Source organism: Oncorhynchus gorbuscha, linkage group LG02 (assembly GCF_021184085.1).
Source record: "Oncorhynchus gorbuscha isolate QuinsamMale2020 ecotype Even-year linkage group LG02, OgorEven_v1.0, whole genome shotgun sequence".
NCBI lineage: Eukaryota > Metazoa > Chordata > Actinopteri > Salmoniformes > Salmonidae > Oncorhynchus > Oncorhynchus gorbuscha.
In genome coordinates this window covers 35,301,139-35,322,950 of record NC_060174.1, presented here as the reverse complement: position 1 = coordinate 35,322,950, position 21,812 = coordinate 35,301,139, and the positions used below count along the sequence as shown (strand labels likewise).

General features: G+C 42.3%; 1 pseudogene; it reads right to left on the bottom strand.

Annotated features, from left to right (window-relative positions):
* LOC123990043 overlaps window positions 1–20,830 on the bottom strand; it is a 64,419-nt pseudogene extending 43,589 nt beyond the window's left edge.
* Window positions 20,831–21,812: the final 982 nt, after the last annotated feature.

Genomic DNA, 21,812 nt, shown 5'->3' with positions numbered 1-21,812 from the left:
CTTATCCGCCACACTGATCCTCAACACGGGGGCCCCTCAGCGGAACGTGCTCAGCCGCCTCTTGTACTCCCTGTTCACTAATGACTGCACTGCCAGACACAACTCCATCACTACGTTTGCTGATGACAACAGTGGTAGACCTGATCACTGACAACGATGAGACAGGGAGGAGGTCAGAGACCTGACCGTGTGGTGCAAGGACAACAACCTCTCCCCCAACGTGATCAAGACAAAAGAGATTATTGTGGACTAAAGGAGGACAGAGCACACCCCCATTCTCATCGATGGGGCTGTAGTGAGCAGGTTGAGAGCTTCAAGTTCCTTGGCGTCCACAGCACCAACAAACTAACATGGTCCAAGCACACCAAGACAGTCATGAAGAGGGCACGACAAAAGCTATTCCCCTTCAGGAGACTGAAAAGATTTTGCATGGGTCCTCAGATCCTCAAACGGATTTACAGCTGCACCATCGAGAGCATTCTGACGGGTTGCATCACTGCCTGGTATGGGTATGGGCCTCCGACCGCAAGGCACTACAGAAGGGTATTGCGTATGGCCCAGTACATCACCGGGGCTAAGCTTCATGCCATCCAGGACCTATACCAGGCGGTGTCAGAGGAAGGCTCTAAAAATGGTCAAAGACTCCAGCCACCCTAGTCATAGCATGTTCTCTATTTACCGCACGACAAGCGGTACCGGAGCGACAAGTCTCGTTCCAAGAGGCTCCTAAATAGCTTCAACCCCCAAGCCATAAGACTCCTGAACAGCTAATCAAATGACTACCCAGACTATTTGCACCCCCCTCCTCTCCCCCTCTGGAACGCTGCTGCTACTCGCTGTTGTTATCTTTGCATAGTCACTTTAATAACGCTACCTACATGTACATATTACCTCAATTACCTCGACACCGGTGGCCCCGCACATTGACATTGCCTTTTACCGGTAACTCTTGTACATAGCCCCGCTATTGTTATTTACTGCTGCTCTTTAATTATTTGTTATTATCTTTGACTTTTTTTTAGTATTTTCTCAGAACTGCATTGTTGGTTAAGGGCTTGTAAGTAAGCATTTCAATGTAAGGTCTACACCTGTTGTATTCTGCACATGTGACAAATAAAATTTGATTTGATTTATAAAACACCTGTCTCCAGATTACATCTTCAAACTAAGGGAAACCATGGCATCCTTGACAGAGAGGGAGAAGCGTTCATCCATGTACACAGGTAAGAGAGTCTAGCTAGCTACATTTTTTTTTCAGAAAGTATTTTTCATTGTACGTTAAAGTGTATTGTTAGCTAGCTAGCTAATGTTAGCTGGCTGGCTCGCTAGCTTGCGTTACGTGTAAGATCTGTATAGTAATATTATTTGTATCTCAGAACCATTTGCATAACTGCAGATTTATGCATGGTAGCAATGTTATGAGTTGAGATTATGGTTCATTGTTAGGTTCGCTAGGTAGCTACATGTCAGAACAAAAGACTCCACTAAGTAACCATTTCATTGTACTGTTTACACCTTCTGTATCCTGTGCATGTGACAAATAAACGTTGATTTTATTTGATATAGCGTGTGTTTACCAGAGACAGTAATGTGATGAACAGCATGACCTGCAACAAAGTAAAATCAGGATACAACGTTAGGCCAAAGAGACAGTGTCCAAGTTCTGAACGTCTCTGGTAGAATGCCCTGCTTATATTTCGTCACACTCTGATATGGTCATTATTTGAACTGGCCAGCCAGATAACTTAATGTTAGCTAGCTAGCTAACAAGCTATAAACTAACCAAAACATTGTTTAGAAAGTTGCTGTTAGTTGCCTGGTTTGATTGACATATACTAATACACCAATTGTGCTATTTTGGACCACCAGGCTACTCATGCAGCCTGTTGTTTTTGTGTTTATACTTTTTCATAATGACAATGACAAGTTGTCATTCTGTCGGAGGACAATAAAATGTTCATGATGTCACTACGACAACGTTGCGTAGGTTAAACAAGCCTTTAGTCTTGAAATCTTTGGTTATTTAGTACACTGCTGTACTCATTCTGTTCAGCACATACAGTAGCCTCACATGTGAATCCTTAAAGAGATGGGTGGGGCAAAGGCTTAAGAAGGTGTGAACGATGCCGACTGGGTGTAGACAAAGAAGAGCTCTCCAGTAGGTGTAAGAAAACATTCAAGGGATATTTTCTCAAAACTCTGGTTTATAAAGAAAGTTTATAAACTTTCAAAGCAGAATTACTTCCCCATTGTTCTTCAACTGTAGTGTATTATATAACATTTTCTATCTCTGAGTCTCTACTTTTATCCAACGTTAAAAAAATAAACCATTTCAAATGTTGCTACATAACCCAGAATCGTGCCAGTGTATTTGTTAGTTTTCATGGCTTTATACAATAGGAGTTGGCCAAGGCACATACAGTATAGTATGGGAGCATGAGGCTAAGTAACTAATAGTAGGACTGAGAAGGAGAAATCTGAGCGTACCTTCTGGGATAGACTCTAGTGATCCCTCCGTCAGTGGCTACAAACCTGGCCAGGACCCCATCTCTGGGAACCAACAGAACACACAGAAACCAATCACAGTTCAACAAAAGAGGCTAAGGGACCATGGAGACAAATCAGAAAGAGGCATGAACCGAGTGAGAGAGTGAGCGAGCGTGTTCTTTCTGTTCCTCTGTGTCCAGAAACTTTAAAAACAGATTGCTATATTTCCAGAGAGTCACTTCTCATGATGTCCTAATTCTGAATAGAGGTGTTTGTTCAGTAAATTGATTTGGTTTGTTTGAGTGTGTGTGGATTATAATGGACAAACATGTGTCTATGGTATAATGAATGCATCAATATATGTTCAATATACAGTTGAAGTCGGAAGCTTACATACACCTTAACCAACTACATTTAAACTCAGTTTTTCACAATTCCTGACATTTAATCCTAGTAAGAATTCTCTGTCTTAGGTCAGTTAGGATCACCACTTTATTTTAAGAATGTGAAATGTCAGAATAATAGTTTAGGGAATTTATATATTTCAGCTTTAATTTCTTTCTTCACATCCCCGTGGGTCAGAAGTTTACATACACTTGAATAGAATTCGCTAGTATTGACTTTAATTTGTTTAACCTGGGTCAAACGTTTTGGGTAGCCTTCCACAAGCTTCCCACAATAAGTTGGGTGAATTTTGGCCCATTCCTCCTGACAGAGCTGGTGTAACTGAGTCAGGTTTGTTGTAGACCTCCTTGCTCGCACACGCTTTTTCAGTTCTGCCCACAAATTGTCTCTAGGATGAGGTCAGGGATACCTTGACTTTGTTGCCCTCAAGCCATAACTTTGGAAGTATGCTTGTGGTCATTGTTCATTTGGAAGACCCATTTGCAACCAAGCTTTAGCTTCCTGACTGATGTCTTGAGACGTTGCTCAATATATCCACATGAAGTGAAGTGCATTAGTCCCTCTTGCATCAAAGCACCCCCACAACATGATGCAGCCACACCCGTGCTTCATGGTTGGGACGGTGGTCTTCGGCTTGCAAGCCTCCTCCTTTTTCCTACAAACATTACAATGGTCATTATGGCCAAACAGTTCTATTTTTGTTTCATCAGACCAAAGGACATTTCTCAAAAAAATATGATCTTTGTCCCCATGTGCAGTTTCAAACCGTAGTCTGGCTTTTTTTATGCCGGTTTTGGAGCAGTGGCTTCTTCCTTGCTGAATGGCCTTTCAGGTTATGTCGATATAGGACTCGTTTTACTGTGGATATAGATACATTTGTACCTGTTTCCTCCAGCGTCTTCACAAGGTCCTTTGCTGTTGTTCTGGGATTGATTTGCACTTTTCACACCAAAGTAAGTTCATCTCTAGGAGACAGAATGCGGCTCCTTCCTGAGCGGTATGATGGCTGCATGGTCCCATGGTGTTTATACTTGCATACTATTGTTTGTACAGATGAGCGTGGTACCTTCAGGCGTTTGGAAATTGCTCCCAAGGATGAACCAGACTTGTGGAAGTCTACATTTTCTTTCTGATGTCTTGGCTGATTTCTTTAGATTTTTCCATGATGTCAAGCAAAGAGGCACTGAGTTTGAAATACATCCACAGGTACACATCCAATTGACTCAAATTATGTCAATTAGCCTATCAGGAGCTTCTAAAGCCATGACATCATATTCGGGCATTTTCAAAGCTGTTTAACGGCACAGTCAACTTAGTGTATGTAAACTTCTTACCAACTGGAATTGTGATACAGTGAATTATAAGTGAAAAAATCTGTCTGTAAACAACTGTTGGAAAAATTACTTATGTCATGCACAAAGTAGATGTCCTAACCGACTTGCCAAAACAATAGTTAACAAGAAATGTGTGGAGTGGTTGAAAAACTAGTTTTAATGACTCCAACCTAAGTGTATGTAAACTTCCGACTTCAACTGTAATTGCTGGGGTGTCTTCAGAACACACTAATTATTGGCATGGCTGGTCCTGGGTCTTTCTTTCATCATGTTCTTTCATCAAGGCCAAGACTCTCAGAGCAACAGACCTATACATTAGACTGTAGCAGTATTAGCTGCTTTGTGTTTCTCCAATAAGACATCAATAAAACAGGGAATAGCCTGACTTTCTATATGACTCACTTAACTGACTTTCAGTGTTTACATGATCACTGTAATGCAATGCAGTGATGACGGGACGTGTGTGTGTGTGTCACTCACAATCTCTGCTCCTTCCACAGTTTGACCAGATCAGCAGTCAACCCAGCATCCAACAGCAGCCTACTGACCAGAGCCATATTACCTAGAGAGGAAGACATTGTTAGTGCCATCCGCAGTAGACCCCTTGGCAAACTGCAAATTTGACACATAGGATAAGATAGCTTGACCTTGATTAGACAACACAGAGGACATTGAGCTCCATTAGCTGACGATGAGGAAGATGGTAGGATCTACAGTAGCTGATACCCATTAGATGATGACCACTATAGAGGTTTTGAGTCACATAGAAGCATGACAACATCAGGTTCTAGGAAATTCAGTCGATCAGGATGATATCACCCCCTGGCCAGACTAGACTAATCAAACGCCTATACCTCATTCGATCAGGCTGATGCTACCCTCTGACCGTCACAGGGCTATGGAACACCATGATATCACAGTGGCGGGAAACCGACCTGACTCACTAACCACTCCCTCCTGGGTGGGCGTACTGCCAATTAATGACTGTATTGATCTAAAGCTACTCTTTCTTTAACCCTGACTGGCTATCGATCAAAACAGGCAGAGGAATTCCATCTGTGTGTGTGTGTGCAGAGGAATTTCATCTGTGTGTGTGTGTGTGGTCATGTGTGTGCGTGCGTGGGACAGGCATGGCAACATACATGGCTCTTCCACTGTGTTCCTGTCAATGAACTGGTTGAAGTCCAGGAGGAACTGGGTGTTGTTGTCCTTGTTCTTCAGGCCTTTGCAGTACTCCCTATGTCAATATGACACATTAGATACATCACAGTAGTCTCAAACCTAACTCAACATCTGCACAACATCATACTCAACCCCTTTTATAACTTGTCCTCAGTGCTATTCAGTGCTCCTCAATGCTGGCATAAACTGTGGATTAACTAGCTACTCTTGTCTGTAAGTAAACTACAGGAGTATTTATGGCTGTATATGATCTGAAGTGGAGGTGATTCATATATGCTGCTGTAGCCAGTCACCTGGGGGCAATGAAGGTATGTCCCAACTCATCAAACCTCTCCACCTGCAAAGTGTCCATGGCTGAAGAGAATAGACAGACATCCTTAGAACCTTACACACACTGTGGAGGACACATGGCCTACACAGTATATAGACTGATCATTACGAAAAGAAAGAACTGAAGAAAGATGAATGAGTGTAACAAGAAATGACAGAAAGAGAGACAGTGATTATGGAGGTAAACTCCATCTTTTAAGCTTGGTATTACCACTAGTCTGTCAGCATGACTTTTCACGGCTGATAGGACAGTAGACTTTGCTGACTGTCTCGGTCAGGCCTTTCCTAGAACAAGGCAATCCTTAAACTCACTGACAACCAAAGGATACTGGTTCATAAAATCAAATCACATAAAATAGTATGTCACATGCTTAAATAGTGACACAAGGAATACATACACAGTGAATAACATGGCTATATACAGGGAGCACAAAATAACATGTTATATACAGGGAGCACAAAATAACATGTTATATACAGGGAGCACAAAATAACATGTTATATACAGCGAGCACAAAATAACATGTTATATACAGCGAGCACAAAATAACATGTTATATACAGCGAGCAGAAAATAACATGTTATATATAGGGAGCACAAAATAACATGCCATATACAGGGAGCAGAAAATAACATGCTATATACAGGCAGCAGAAAATAACATGCCATATACAGGCAGCAGAAAATAACATGCTATATACAGGGAGCAGAAAATAACATGCTATATACAGGCAGCAGAAAATAACATACTATATACAGGCAGCAGAAAATAACATGCTATATACAGGGAGCAGAAAATAACATACTATATACAGGGAGCAGAAAATAACATGCCATATACAGGGAGCAGAAAATAACATGCTATATACAGGGAGCAGAAAATAACATACTATATACAGGGAGCAGAAAATAACATGCCATATACAGGGAGCAGAAAATAACATGCTATATACAGGGAGCAGAAAATAACATGCTATATACAGGGAGCACAAAATAACATGCTATATACAGGGAGCACAAAATAACATGCTATATACAGGGAGCACAAAATAACATGCTATATACAGGGAGCACAAAATAACATGCTATATACAGGGAGCACAAAATAACATGCCATATACAGGGAGCACAAAATAACATGCTATATACAGGGAGCACAAAATAACATGTTATATACAGGGAGCACAAAATAACATGTTATATACAGGGAGCACAAAATAACATGTTATATACAGGGAGCACAAAATAACATGCCATATACAGGGAGCACAAAATAACATGCCATATACAGGGAGCACAAAATAACATGCCATATACAGGGAGCACAAAATAACATGTTATATACAGGGAGCACAAAATAACATGTTATATACAGGGAGCACAAAATAACATGTTATATACAGGGAGCACAAAATAACATGTTATATACAGGCAGCAGAAAATAACATGTTATACAGGCAGCACAAAATAACATGCCATATACAGGCAGCACAAAATAACATGCTATATACAGGCAGCACAAAATAACATGCCATATACAGGCAGCACAAAATAACATGTTATATACAGCGAGCACAAAATAACATGCTATATACAGGGAGCACAAAATAACATGTTATATACAGGGAGCACAAAATAACATGTTATATACAGGGAGCACAAAATAACATGTTATATACAGGGAGCAGAAAATAACATGTTATATACAGGCAGCACAAAATAACATGCCATATACAGGCAGCACAAAATAACATGCTATATACAGGCAGCACAAAATAACATGCCATATACAGGCAGCACAAAATAACATGCTATATACAGGGAGCAGAAAATAACATGTTATATACAGGCAGCACAAAATAACATGCCATATACAGGCAGCACAAAATAACATGCCATATACAGGCAGCACAAAATAACATGTTATATACAGCGAGCACAAAATAACATGTTATATACAGGGAGCACAAAATAACATGTTATATACAGGGAGCACAAAATAACATGCTATATACAGGGAGCACCAGTACCGAGTCGATATGCAGGGGAGCAAAGTAATTGATGCATCTATGTACTGTACATATACTATAGGTAGGTATAAAATAGGCAACAGGATAGATAGACAGTATCAGTAGTGTACAGTGCATTCGGAAAGTATTCAGACCCCTTCACTTTTTCCACATTTAGATACGTTCCAGCCTTATTCTAAAACGGGAAAAATCAACATGCCTCCTCATCAATCTACACACAATACACCATAATCACAAAGCAAAAACAGGTTTTTAGAAAATATTTTAAATGTATAAAAAAATACTAATAGAAATACCTCATTTACATAAGTATTCAGACCCTTCGCTATGAGACTCGAGATTGAGCTCAGGTGCGTCCTGTTACCATTGATCATCCTTGAGATGTTTCTATAACTCAATTGGAGTCCACCTGTGGTAAATTCAATTGATGGACATGATTTGGAAAGGCACGAACCTGTCGATATAAAGTCTCACAGTTGACAGTGTCAGAGTAAAAAAGCAAGCCATGAGGTTGAAGGAATTGTCATAGAATGCAGAGAAAGGATTGTGTTGAGGCACAGATCTGGGGAAGGGTACCAAAAATTGTCTGCATTATTGAAGGTCCCCAAGAACGCAGTGGCCTCCATCATTCTTAAATGGATGAAGTTTGGAAGTTTCTTCCTAGATCTGTCCGTCCGGCCAAACTGAACAATCGGGGGAGAAGGGCCTTGATCAGGGAGGTGACCAAGAACCCGATGGCCGCTCTGACAGAGCTCCAGAGTTCCACTGTAGAGATGGGAGAACCTTCAAAAGGGCAATCTCTGCAGCACTTCACCAATCAGGCTTTTATGGTAGAGTGGCCAGATGGAAGCCACTCCTCAGTAAAAGACACATGACACACTTGGAGTTTGTCAAAAGGCACCTAAAGGAGAGAAACAAAATTATCTGGTCCTTGAGAGGCCCAGGCAGATCCTGGATTTGAACCTGATCAAACATCTCTGGAGACCTGAAAATAGCTGTGCAGCGGCGCTCCCCATCCAACTCGACAGAGCTTGAGGATCTGCAGAGAAGAATGGGAGAAAATCCCAGAATACAGGTGTGCCAAGCTTATAGTGTCAAAGCCAAGAATCACTGCCAAAGGTGCTTCAACAAAGTACTGAGTACAAGGTCTGAATATTGGCGTAAATGTGATATTTCAATTTTTTCTATATAAATTTCAATTGATTTATTCTAAAAACCTGTTTTTGCCTTGTCATTATGGGCTATTGTGGGTAGATTGGTGAGTTAAAACAACAATTATCAGTTTTAGAATAAGGCTGTAATGTAACAAAATGTGGAAAAAGTGGTCTGAATACTTTCCAAATGCACTGTATGTATTGTGTGTGTGTGGTGTCTGTATGCATATGCATGATGTAAGGGTGTGTGGGCGTATGTAGTGTGTGTGTGTGTGTGTGTGTGTGTGTGTGTGTGTGTGTGTGTGTGTGTGTGTGTGTGTGTGTGTGTGTGTGTGTGTGTGTGTGTGTGTGTGTGTGTGTGTGTGTGTGTGTGTGTGTGTGTGTGTGTGTGTGTGTGTGTGTGTGTGTGTGTGTGTGCATATGCATGATGTAAGGGTGTGTGGGCGTGTGTGTGCGTGTGCGTGTGCGTGTGCGTGTGCGTGTGCGTGTGCGTGTGTGTGCGTGTGCGTGTGTGTGTGTGTGTGGTGTCTGTATGCATATGCATGATGTAAGGGTGTGTGGGCGTATGTAGTGTGTGGGTGTGTGTATATGTGTGTTGGGGAGTCAGTGTAAGTATGTGTGAGTGTGTGGGTAGAGTCCAGTGCTTGTGCATAGTCAGTTCAAGAGAGTTGGTGCAAATAAGGGTTAATGCAGGTAGTCAGGGTAGCCATTTGATTAGCTATTAACGGTCTTGTTTAGATGTCCTGTGGATTTTCAGGGTCCTGTTGGTTCCAGACTGAGTGCATTGTTACCGCTTGGGCCTTCCTCTGACACCGCCTGGTATAAAGGTTCTGGATGGCAAGGAGCTCGGCCCATGCACTACCTTCTGTAGCGCCTTGCAGTCAGATGCCAATCAGTTGCCATACAAAGCGGTGATGCAGCCAGTGAAGATGCTCTCGATGGTGCAGCTGTAGAACTTGTTGAGGATGTGATGGCCCATGCCGAATATTTTCATCTCAACCACAGACTGGTTACAGTGGTGAGAAGTTAATGTGTCACACACACGCACACAGTTTTGGACAGAGATGAAGTGTGGTGTGGTGTGGAGAGTTAGAGAAGGTGTGGAGTGAGACTGAAGTGATCGAACAAACAGAAGAGGGGAAGAGGAATACTTGCCCTTCTGCCCTGTAGTGACCCCAGAGAGAGAGAAAGAGAGATGGGAAGGTAGATCGAGAGAAAACAGAACCATTGGGATTTCAGATGTCTTGCCAAATTGATATTACACCAATTAAAAATTCTAGAAAAGGAAGGAAAACTGATTTAAAACAACAGCACTATCAAAACTGTGAGGTGCTACCATGCAGAGACATGCAGTAAAGCAGAGTTTGTTCACAGACATCCACAGTTACTCCAGCACAGTGTTTGTCTCTCCTATCATTTCATATGTGACAATCCTTGGCTTGGGATTTTACTTTGCTCTATAGTTTCTACACTCGTAAAGACATCAATGTTCATCACCCCATCTTTTAAAAGAAGACACCATGAGAAACAATGCCATTAAACTCGATACAGTCATGTCAGGAGTCTGTGAAATCCTTTACTGATGGTTCAGTATCAAAAGGTTCATGAGTATCTGGTCCATAATCAAGGAATTTCTCATGGGCTCCCGAGTGGCGCAGCGGTCTAAGGCACTGCATCTCAGTGTTAGAGTCATCACGACAGACCCTGATTTGATTCCAGGCTGTCCAGACTGTCACAACCGGCGGTGATTGGGAGTCCCATAAGGCGGCGCAAAATTGGCCCAGCGTTGTCCTGGTTAGGGTAGGCCGTCATTGTAAATAACAATTTGTTCTTAACTGTCTTGCCTGGTTAAATCAAATAACAAAATAAATCATTTCAATAGCATGTTAAACATGACAGGTAGATTTGGGGCATCTCCTCTAAGGACTTGGCAGGACAGGGATCACATGGACCTTAACTGCTCTTTCTATTACTCCCTATCACCGTAGATTAGTCATTCATTTTCCTGTCTTAGACTCTTTTCACTTCCTCTTGTTTCCCTCTGAATCAATATACTTCATCAAGCAAACACAGACACGTGACCATGCAGAGACTGGAGGAGAGATAATGAAAAGTGAGATACACCAGAGAATACACTGAGTACTTGCCCCATGGGGCTGTATGGATCCAATAAAGGAACAGATAGAGAGAAGACAGGAGGGGAACATTAAAGTCAACAGAGAGTTGGATGTAGAGGTGGATTTATCTTGTACATCAGAGGTACATGGTCCATGTGATAAAGCCGCTATGAGCAGCTATAAACCAGGTCTGGGTAGAGAAAGAGGTACAGACAGATTTACAGTCCAGAGGAAAGCCCTGGAGCAGAGTCAAGCTTTGTAGAGGGTAATATGTCCCCTCTGCCCTCAGATTCCAAGAGAGGGAACAGAGGAAAGAGTAATGGAAAGGATGAAGGTAGAGAGTGAGAGAGGGAACAAAGGAAGTGGGAAGTGGGAGACAGGGAGGGAGGAGAGAAACTCCTGAGCACAGGAGAGAGAGGGAGCAGGAGAGGTAGAGCGGGATGGTAGGATGGAAGGAGAGAGCGAGACAAAGGGAGAGACAAAGGGAGGATCAAAGTATGTGTGTTTAAGTCTATGAGTAGCAGGACTGGAGACTGGTCTAGAGGGCCACTCATTTCGTTTCAATTCAAGGGGCTTTATTGGCATGGGAAACATATGTTAACATTGCCAAAGCAAGTGAAGTAGATAATATACAAAAGTGAAATAAACAATAAAAATGAACAGTAAACATTACTCACAGAAGTTCCAAAACCACTCTATAAACAAGGGACATTGCAAAACTCGCTGATCTGAGAGCAGTCGTTGAAGAAGGTTTTGTTTGTGTTGATGTGTGTGTGTGTTTGTGTGTGTGTACTCACCCATAGCCTGTCTGATGGTGTCTCCCAGTTTGGCCTGTATGCAGTGTTCACTGTACATTGGCAGGACTAGGGCCAAGCTGGGGAAATAAAGGTATGGTCACTGTTGACAGACTGATGGCAATGCTTGGAAAAACATGTTCATCCAGAAGGTGACAGAACACTGATAATCTGCATAAACACATTTGAGTGATTGTTTTACTGTGATGGAAAGGGACATAGAGTGCCCCCTACTGGCCAGACATATATTATTCATGAATGTGATATCTAAGACAACTGTAATACTACAGCAACCTATCCAATGCTTTCAGATGGCCACTAGTTTCTAGGGCTACAGCTATGGGGTTAAGGGTTGTCTCTGAACTGGATTCAACATCCGTCAGTCCTCCTGCTCACCTATAGTCTGTTCCATTGAACTGAGCCCAGGTGTACGTCCTTACTCCTCTGTCGATGTATCTCTGTCAGAGAGCGCACACACATGCACACAAACACACACACAAGCAAACACACATGCACAATGTACGTGAAACACATACACATAGAAACAGAAGCTTTAAAACAGTCCTAATCCTAAACAACATATAACTCCCTTCCCACGGAAACCTTTCACTGTTTTCACTGGGAGATGACATCAGTGAGTCAGTATTAGTAACATATTGATCTGTCATTTGTGCTGATCTCACCTCATCCAGAGTTTTAACCAGAGAGAAATAACAAAATCTAACAATGTTTCGTCTCCAACTGTACCCTGTGTCAGATATCTGAATGGTTACAAGGTTTGATCTCTCTACCATTCTCTGTATAATCTAAAACACAGTGCACATCTGTACACCAGAGAGCGAGAGAGAGAGAGAGCGCGCGAGAGAGAGAGAGAGAGAGGAGAGCAGAATAACAACAAGGAGATTGTAGCACATACTGTATACGTTGAACTTCACTCCAACCGTATATATTAAAGGAGAGAGAGAGAGAGACAGACAGAGTTGTGGTTGTCACTGCTCCTGTAAATATGTCCTCTCATTTACAGCCAGTCACTGTGTAAATCACACTCAAGTAGATTTAGTAGGAGACAGGACACAACTAACACCTGTGTGTGTGTGTGTGTGTGTGTGTGTGTGTGTGTGTGTGTGTGTGTGTGTGTGTGTGTGTGTGTGTACCTGGACTTTAACGTCGTTCTCCAGTTCCGCATCGAGGAAGTCCAGAGTGACAGGCTCCTGGAATTTAGGGTTCTGAAGAGAGGAGGGTGTTTAGTCTGGTGGATGAGTTAGCATGACACATGCACTCGGGCAAGCAAGCAAACACACACACACACACACACACACACACACACACACACACACACACACACACACACACACACACACACACACACACACACACACACACACACACACACACACACACACACACACACACACACACACACACACACACACACACACACACACACACACACACACACAATGCCCATATATACATTTATTCAATATTTACAAGAAACCAGTGAAAACAACATTACTATGGAGAGAAACACTGGGTTATTGAAGTAAATAAAGCTGGTTAATTCAGTAGAATGACCCTGTTTATATCGGCCCCTCTGAAGCATGTTGAGTTGTTACAGTGAGTTGTAATGAAACACAGTAGTTTGTATATTTTTCAGTGCTGGGTTCTTAGCATGGCTTCAGGCCAAACTGTAAAACTCTGCTCCTTACCCTTTGAGTCATGTTCGACACAAGAGGATAACCTGTATAGTTGTACATACAATCAGACAGTTTATAAAGCTGAGAATCAATGCCAGGTAGGGGTTTACCACTGACTTGAATACTTCAAATCAAAGTGTATTTGTCACATGCGCCGAATACAACAGGTGTAGACCTTACAGTGAAATGCTTGGTTACAGGCTCTAACCACCAATGCAAAAAAAGGTATTAGGTGAACAATAGGTAAGTAAAGAAATAAAACAACAGTAAAAAGACAGGCTATATACAGGCACTGGTTAGTCAGGCTGATTGAGGTAGTATGTACATGTAGATATGGTTAAAGTGACAATGCATATATGATAAACAGAGAGTAGCAGAGGAGCGGGTTAGAGTCCCGCTCCTTAAAAGTGGCAGCTCTACCCTTTAGCTCAGTGCAAATGTTGCCTGTAATCCATGGCTTCTGGTTGGGGTATGTACGTACAGTCACTGTGGGGACGACGCCCTCGGTGCACTTTTTCCTGGAATGTGAGTGTGTGTATTTTTTGTGTGTGTTGCTTGTGTGCATGATGGTTTAGTCTGTGCGTGTGTTGTCTGCATGCCTGTTAGAGTCTGTGTGTTTCATACAGACCGACTGTACACAGTGTTAATGTCAGCAGTGAAACCCTCTGTGCGTATCAGTGACGTTATAATGTTATAATGTAAGTAGGAGCAGAAATACACATCTACTCTATTAAAGCAACAGTAAATGGATGGAACCTGATACTCTGGTCTAAAACAACGCTGCTCTACCTTTAGACTGTTTACCCTTTATGGAAGGTTCATACGGATTTAGTATCTGCAGAAGCTACAGACACACACTGTGATGACGGTGGTTAATACATGATCCTTACATTAGATGGAGAGAAAATACACATGGAACAGTGGAGAAGGAGGAGGAAGATGAAGAGGGTCTTAGCATTAAATAAATAACAAAATCTGATACAAGTCAGTATTCGATGTCCATTGATGTCTGATGACGTCATGAGACGATGCGGAAACAGGCCACTAGGAGCAACAGTGAGTGCTGTTACTTTCAAGTAGGTAACAGTTATGCTAGGGTGTTGTGTACGGGGTTGGGCATAAGTGTCTGCCTCTGATTCCAAAGGTTACAAGTTTGAATCCTGCAAAAGAAAGTCGTTTTAAAGATTTTTTTCAAGCCTATCCCAAACCTTAACCACTAGGAGTTAATGCCTAAACTTAACATTAAACACTTCAACATGTGACATTTGCAACAACTGCAAAATTTGACGTTTGAAAAATGTCTAATTCTGACGGGAGACTGTGAGAGCTAGTTGCGTTAGAGGCCATTAGATAATACAGAAAATGCATGCACATTGATAAACAGTCAAATCGTTTAGTCTGTGGGAGGATGAAAGTATATGGCAGAGAAAGAAAGAGAGGGGGTAAGTGAGTGGGTGGGGGAGAGAGATCAAAATACAACTCCAAATGTAGCGAGGGATTTATGTGATGAATATGAAATGTGTTTTCTATACAACCATAATCACATACAGACCGAAACACAAGAAAAAGAGAGAAAAGAGAGAATATGTTCAAATAGTCAAAGGTCACCCTCAATATTCACACACCCCTCTGTTTCTCTGATCACACATTTGCACAGATACACACACACAGGCACGGACACACACACATCATACACAGTAAGATTGACAGGGTGTGTGTTTCAGGGTGGGCCCCCATAGGAGAGAAAAATAGACAGCACAGGGGTCCATGAGAAAATACTCCTGCCCTTTCACTGGATAATGGACATAATTTAAAAAGCATGCATATGGTGTGAATATAAATAGGAAATACAGTTTCAAGACTTGATCCAGGGAGAAAGGCAAACCTGCAGCAGTACAAAAGAAAGGACCCGCTATAACCCTGGTCATCATGTGTTAGTTTAGTCACTGCTTCTCTCTGCCAGACAGCTCTAGCTCCAATGACTTAACTCATCACAGGAAACTAACTGCCTTATCTACAACATCTATAATTTCCTCAAGGACCCACCCTTCTCTCTCTCCCACTCCCTCTCCCTCTCACATAACCGCACACCCAAACGTCTCTAGTCACTTACATAACATAATAACAGCAGGACAGATGGATTAGAGGAAAGAAACCGTTACATAGAAAATCTGAGAGTCTAAATAAACAGTGTGAAACATTGAGCTAATTATGTGACGTTAGTTTACTGGAGGTTAGTAACTAACTAATATGTACTAGTCACTATTCGTATATGGAATGTAGGGGCAAGCTGCTCATAGGGCTATAGCATCAGGAAATGCCAACACTTGACCACATTGTACTGTACACACACACTCTACTTAATGGTCTTACAGTTAAAGATCAGCACCTAAGGGCTAATAATCTAAGTCTGTACTATATTCCACTATAGTACATCAGTGGAGGATGATGAGGGGAGGTCGGCTCATAATAATGGCTGGAACAAAGCAAATGGAAATGGCATGAAACACATGGAAACCATATTTGATACCATTCCACTCCAGCCATTAACACGAGCCCGTCCTCCCCAATTAAGGTGCCATCAACCTTCTGTGTAGTACATCTACACTCTCTCGGTCCTATTGTCGGCTCATGGAGAGTGATGGCACATGGCTTACTGAGTCTTGTCTTGCAGTTACAGATCCTTTTCTAACAGACACATACTGTATTGAGAGTGATGCAGGGAGTATTTCAGTGGGAGACATATTATTCCCCATTTGATAATAATATGAATTCATAGGCCAGGCTCTTATCTAAATAGAATAAACATTTAATCATGTGGCCAGGCAGGAATCAAACCATGACTGTTGCAACCTTCAACAAAGGTTTGCATGTGCCCCGCTTGTATGGGTAGTCTGTATTATACGCTGATTATACCAAACATTAGGAATACCTTCCTAACATTGCCCTCAGAACAGCTTCCATGCATCGATGCATGGATGAGGTGTCGAAAGCGTTCCACTGGGATGATGGCCCATGTTGACTCCAATGCTTCCCACAGTTGTCCTTGATACACATGGGAAACTGTTGAGTGTGAAACACCCAGAAACATTGCCTGACACCTACTATCATACGCCGTCAAAGGCACTTAAATATTTTGTCTTGCCCATCTGAATGGCAGACATACACGATCCATGTCTCAATTTTCTCAAGGCTTTAAAATCCTTCTTTGACCAGTTTCTTCCCCTTCATCTACACTGGTTGGAGTGGAAATAACAAGTGACATCAATAAGGGATCATAGCTTTCACCTGGATTCAACTGGTCAGTCTGTTATGGAAAGAGCAGGTGTTCTTAATGTTTGTATACTCAGTGTATATCCAACTAGCTCTCAGTTTCACATCAGAATTAGATGTTCATTTATGTCTCTCAAAGTTTTTAAGTTTAAGGTTAAGTTTTAAGGTTATGGTTAAGTTTAGGCATTAACTCCAAATGGTTAAGGTAAGGGTTAAGGTTTTGGATAGGCTTAAAACAAAAATAACTTTCTATCGTATGATTTCAATTTGCAACCTTTGGAAAAAGAGGCAGATTCTTACGGCAAAACCGGAACCTACTTGAAGGTAACAGTGCTCACTGTTGCCCCTCGTGGCCGGTTTCCACATCATCGCTTGACGTCCTCAGACGTGGGTGGACGTCGAATAATGACTTGTGTCATGGGGTGACCTGGCTACTATATCAGCATGGTTCAAATCACATTAGTCAGACCAAGGCCTTCTGATGGCATTCATCTCTGATCCCCTCTCTGTAATGTGAAGCCTGCTCCAAAACCTGACTGACACACTCACACAGATGGTTCTTCCAGAGGAAACGTATACAACACTCAAGTCACTTTGAACTGGTTCCCTTTGAAAGAGGCTGCATGCCTTCACACACACGCATGCACACCATGTGTATGCTGTGTGTTGGTCAGTGCCTGTGTGTGTATGTATAGATTAGATCCATGAGTGTGTATCCATTTTGATTAGCCTCTACTATAGCAGAACATAGTATAGGCTGTGGCTGGATGAGATGTGAACATGTGTCCCATGAGAACTAAAACTCAGAATCAGAGAGGCCCCCCTCTGTACACAACATGTCCCAAAAGAGAGCCTGGTCCTGGGCCACACATGGCCATATGTAGCCTGTCAAGACCTGGCCTGCGGGTGTTGAGGAGGAGGTCAGGAGAGGAGGAAAAGAAAGGGGAGGAGAAATAGAAGAGGTAGGGAGGAGCAGTGGGTTGTGTTTCTCTAAAGGTGGGTCAGGACCATCATGGTGACCTTGTGGCTAGATACACTGCGACGATCATGTGTGTGTTCATATGAACATGCATAACTCCACAGTAGTCATAGCAGCACCTCAGGATCCTCAGTCTACTCTGTGTGAGTTGGGATTGTAAAACATGTTAACAGAATAGAAGAGGTAAGAATAGAACATACCTTAAGTTGGAGGTTGGGGTGTAGCAGCACATATCCGTTGGGTTCGATGGCAAAATAATATCCATTAGGTCCGATCTAAGAAACAGAGGTACAGAGAGGGTTGGAGGAGACAGTTGATCATAGGCTGTACACCATGTCTTCTCAATACATCATTGTTCTGGATTATTAAAGTATCATCAACATGATTGAGTTGATGTGAGAGAGGGTAGGGCTGTCACAGGTAACACTGAGACTGAAGTAAGAGAATAAGGAGTGTTCTGGTGTGTTAGTGTGTGTGTCACTCACATTGTAGCGCGGTGTGAGCTTCTTGATGTCATCTAGTGACACGTCAATCCCCATCACCCCTAGGATCAACTGGTTCTGAATCTGAGAGAGAGGGAAAGAGGAGTTCAAAATGAAAATGTCAAATCACAGTCTGAATAGTAAGAGTCGTGCTGATTTAGAGGATATTGGCATCTAATGCTGGCATGGGATTATCTGAAAATGGTCCCGTGAGGCCCAGTTGGTAGAGCATGGTGCTTGCAATGGTAGGGATGTGGGTTTGATTCCCATGCGGGACCAGTAAAAACAAATGATGCACTCACTACTGTAAGTCATTCTGGGAAAGAGCATCTGTGTAAATGTAAAGAGTTTGTTTTCCTGGTTGTGTATGTGGATTACCTCTATGCCCAATTCATCTTTATACTTGGTCTTGTTGAAGACAGGTAGGGTTCCTGTGATGACCAGACTTATCTCCTAACACACACAGACAAAGAAAGCTAAATTAAAGTCATCGCTGTTGGGTTTCAGAAGCCTCCAGCGTATAGGTACATTTTGGTGAGGTGCGTTGTGGGATAGGAGGAAGTGATGTCATACCAGAGCGTCGAGGTAGACATTAGTCCACTGGACCTGCTTGGCCAGCTGGTCAGCTAAAACCATGCGTCTGCCCAGTACATCCAGGTACTCCTAGAAAACACACACATACTCTCCTTCAAATACACACCTTAAAGACAAAGTCAACCACAGACACACGTCTGGGACAACATTAAACACATACACATGTTCATGCACGTTGCTTCTCACTTGAGTGTTGATGCGTATGGCTCCAATTGAGGGAATCTCATAGAAGTATCTTGGGAGAAACAGAGAATGGGCTAAGATCAGGATATTAACTATATTAGTTGACCAAAATGGACCTCATCATACACAGCTGTAGCAGTGCTTCAATATTACAATCAACAACAACATACCTTTATTAGCGCAGGCCATCCACTGGACTGGACCTTGGTCATAGTTGTGCTGACCTACTGAGAAGGTGAAGATACGCACCTAGAACACAGGAACATATGAATCTGTTATAGCAACATCCACATTGAACCATATTGTGTGTGATGGAAGTTATCAACCATAGTTAGGTATTGTATGAACCAAGACACTGTGGGGTTATTATGAGCCATAGAATGTTAAATCTTGCTCGTGGGTGGGTTACTGTTACATTGCACACAGTGGGTTGTTTTGTGAAGACCTGGGGGTGGTGTTACCATGCTCTGTCTACCCCCCATCATACCCATTTCCTTTCTATGTGCTGAGCAGCGAGAACAGCTTTAGCTTTGGTAGAGTTATCACCACACTTCATATCTGCTTGTTAATTCCCACAAGGTCAAAACGCTATTTCTAGGGGGTTTAGGGTTAAGGTTAGAATTAGTGTTAGGGTTAGGAGCTAGGGTTAAGGTTTAGGGTTGTGTGTGTGTGTGTGTGTGTGTGTGTGTGTGTGTGTGTGTGTGTGTGTGTGTGTGTGTGTGTGTGTGTGTGTGTGTGTGTGTGTGTGTGTGTGTGTGTGTGTGTGTGTGTGTGTGTGTGTGTGTGTGTGTGTGTAATAATCATCTGCCCTCCACCTGTATAAACCATAGGTTCAGCAATCAGACAATTTCCTCTTGATCCAACCCATTACTCTGTGTTTACTAGAAGGGTCACCAACTAGGTGGATTATACATTAAAGTGTGTGTGTGCTTTCAACTGTACCTTCTTGTCAGAGCTGTGTTCCTGAAGTATGGCCGATGCTCTCTCCTCTCCTCCGTCAGTGAACAGCAAGATAATCTTGTTACAATTGGCTCTAGTGATGTTAATCTGCACAGAGAAATCACACAAGGTAGAGAACAGGGGTTGCTATCCCCCATCCTAACAAACCACCACCAAATCCTGTAATCGAGGATTAAGAAGATGACAAAAATCAGGGTTTTAAAAGACTGGAGGTTTAACACACAGGTTGGCATTTATTGTCATGAAACTTGCCCTGGAGTCATAACTGCAGAGTGGTCACCAGCTGGCACAGCCACAAAGTCATATAATCAGATTTTTAACCTAATCCTAACATTAACCCTAACTTTATGCACACTGCTAACCCTTAAATTAAGATCAAAAAGCATATTTTAGTTTTCATACATTTTTACAATATAGACAATTTTAACTTTGCAGCGTGATCATCTAGCGGTAATGGCTCAGTTCCGCAGCAGAGGTCAGTGTCTGACAATTATCTATAATACGAGAAAGAGCAAAGCTCAAAGGTAACAGAATGTACATTTTAAATGAAGTGCGGTATGTTCCTGAAGTATCAAAGTAAAATAACAAGGAGCAGGGGTGTCGTTATACTGTACATCTGTTATTACTACAGCGTTATGAACAGAGCATAGTGCCTCTTACTGCATAGAGCTGTTCAAAGGCAAACTCAAATCCCTTGGTGTAGTTGGTGATGCCTTTCGCAGAGATGTTCTGAATTGCATCCTTCTGGATCTTCTTATTCCTCACGTTGGCCTGGACCAGGTGGTCAAAACACGCTGTGTTATTCACCCTGGTGTTGAACTGGTAGAGGGAGACAGATAGGGGTTAGACAAACGCACGCACACAGACTGATTACTCACACACACACCTGGCCTTGACTATTATCATAGAGTCGTAAACAGACACATTCATCAAGTGTTGCTAATTACTTTGCATTCTATCAGGATCATGAGCTGGTACCATGGAAACGAGACTTCCTCTACCAACTCACTCTCATTAGAGAGTGAGACACACATGCACACACACGGTGGCAGGTAGCCTAGCGGTTAAGAGCATTGAGCCAGTAATCTAAATGTTGCTGGTTCAAATCCCAAAGCAAGCAATGTGGAAAAATATGCCATTTTGCCCATGAGCAAGGCAGTTAACCCCCAACTGCTCCCAGGTGCTGATGACGTTGATTAACCCCCTAAGGTTGATGACCTAGTCCCTGTGAAAAACTATTCAGCATCATATAAAAATCGATCTGCTTAAGCTAGAGATATATGTATTACATTTACATAAGTATTCAGCCCCTATACTCAGTACTTTGTTGAAGCACCTTTGGCAACATTTACAGTCTCGAGTCTTCTTGTTTCTTGCTTCTGTCACGCCTTGGTCTTAGTATTTTGTGTTTTCTTTAATTATTTGTTCAGGCCAGGGTGTGACATGGGGTTATTGTATTGTTGTATTGGGGTTTTTGTAGGCATTGGGATTGTGGATGATTAGGGGTGTGTCTAGTATAGGCTTGGCTGCCTGAGGCGGTTCTCAATCAGAGTCAGGTGATTCTTGTTGTCTCTGATGGGGAACCGTATTTAGGTAGCCTGGGTTTCACTTTGTATTTCGTGGGTGATTGTTCCTGTCTCCGTGTAGTTTCACCAGATAGGCTGTAATTAGGTTTCACGTTCCGTTTTGTTGTTTTTGTTTTGTATAAGTTATGTTCATGTATCGCGATCATTCATTAAAGATCATGAGTAACAACCACGCTGCATTTCGGTCCGACTCTCTTTCGACAAACGAAGAACGCCGTTACAGA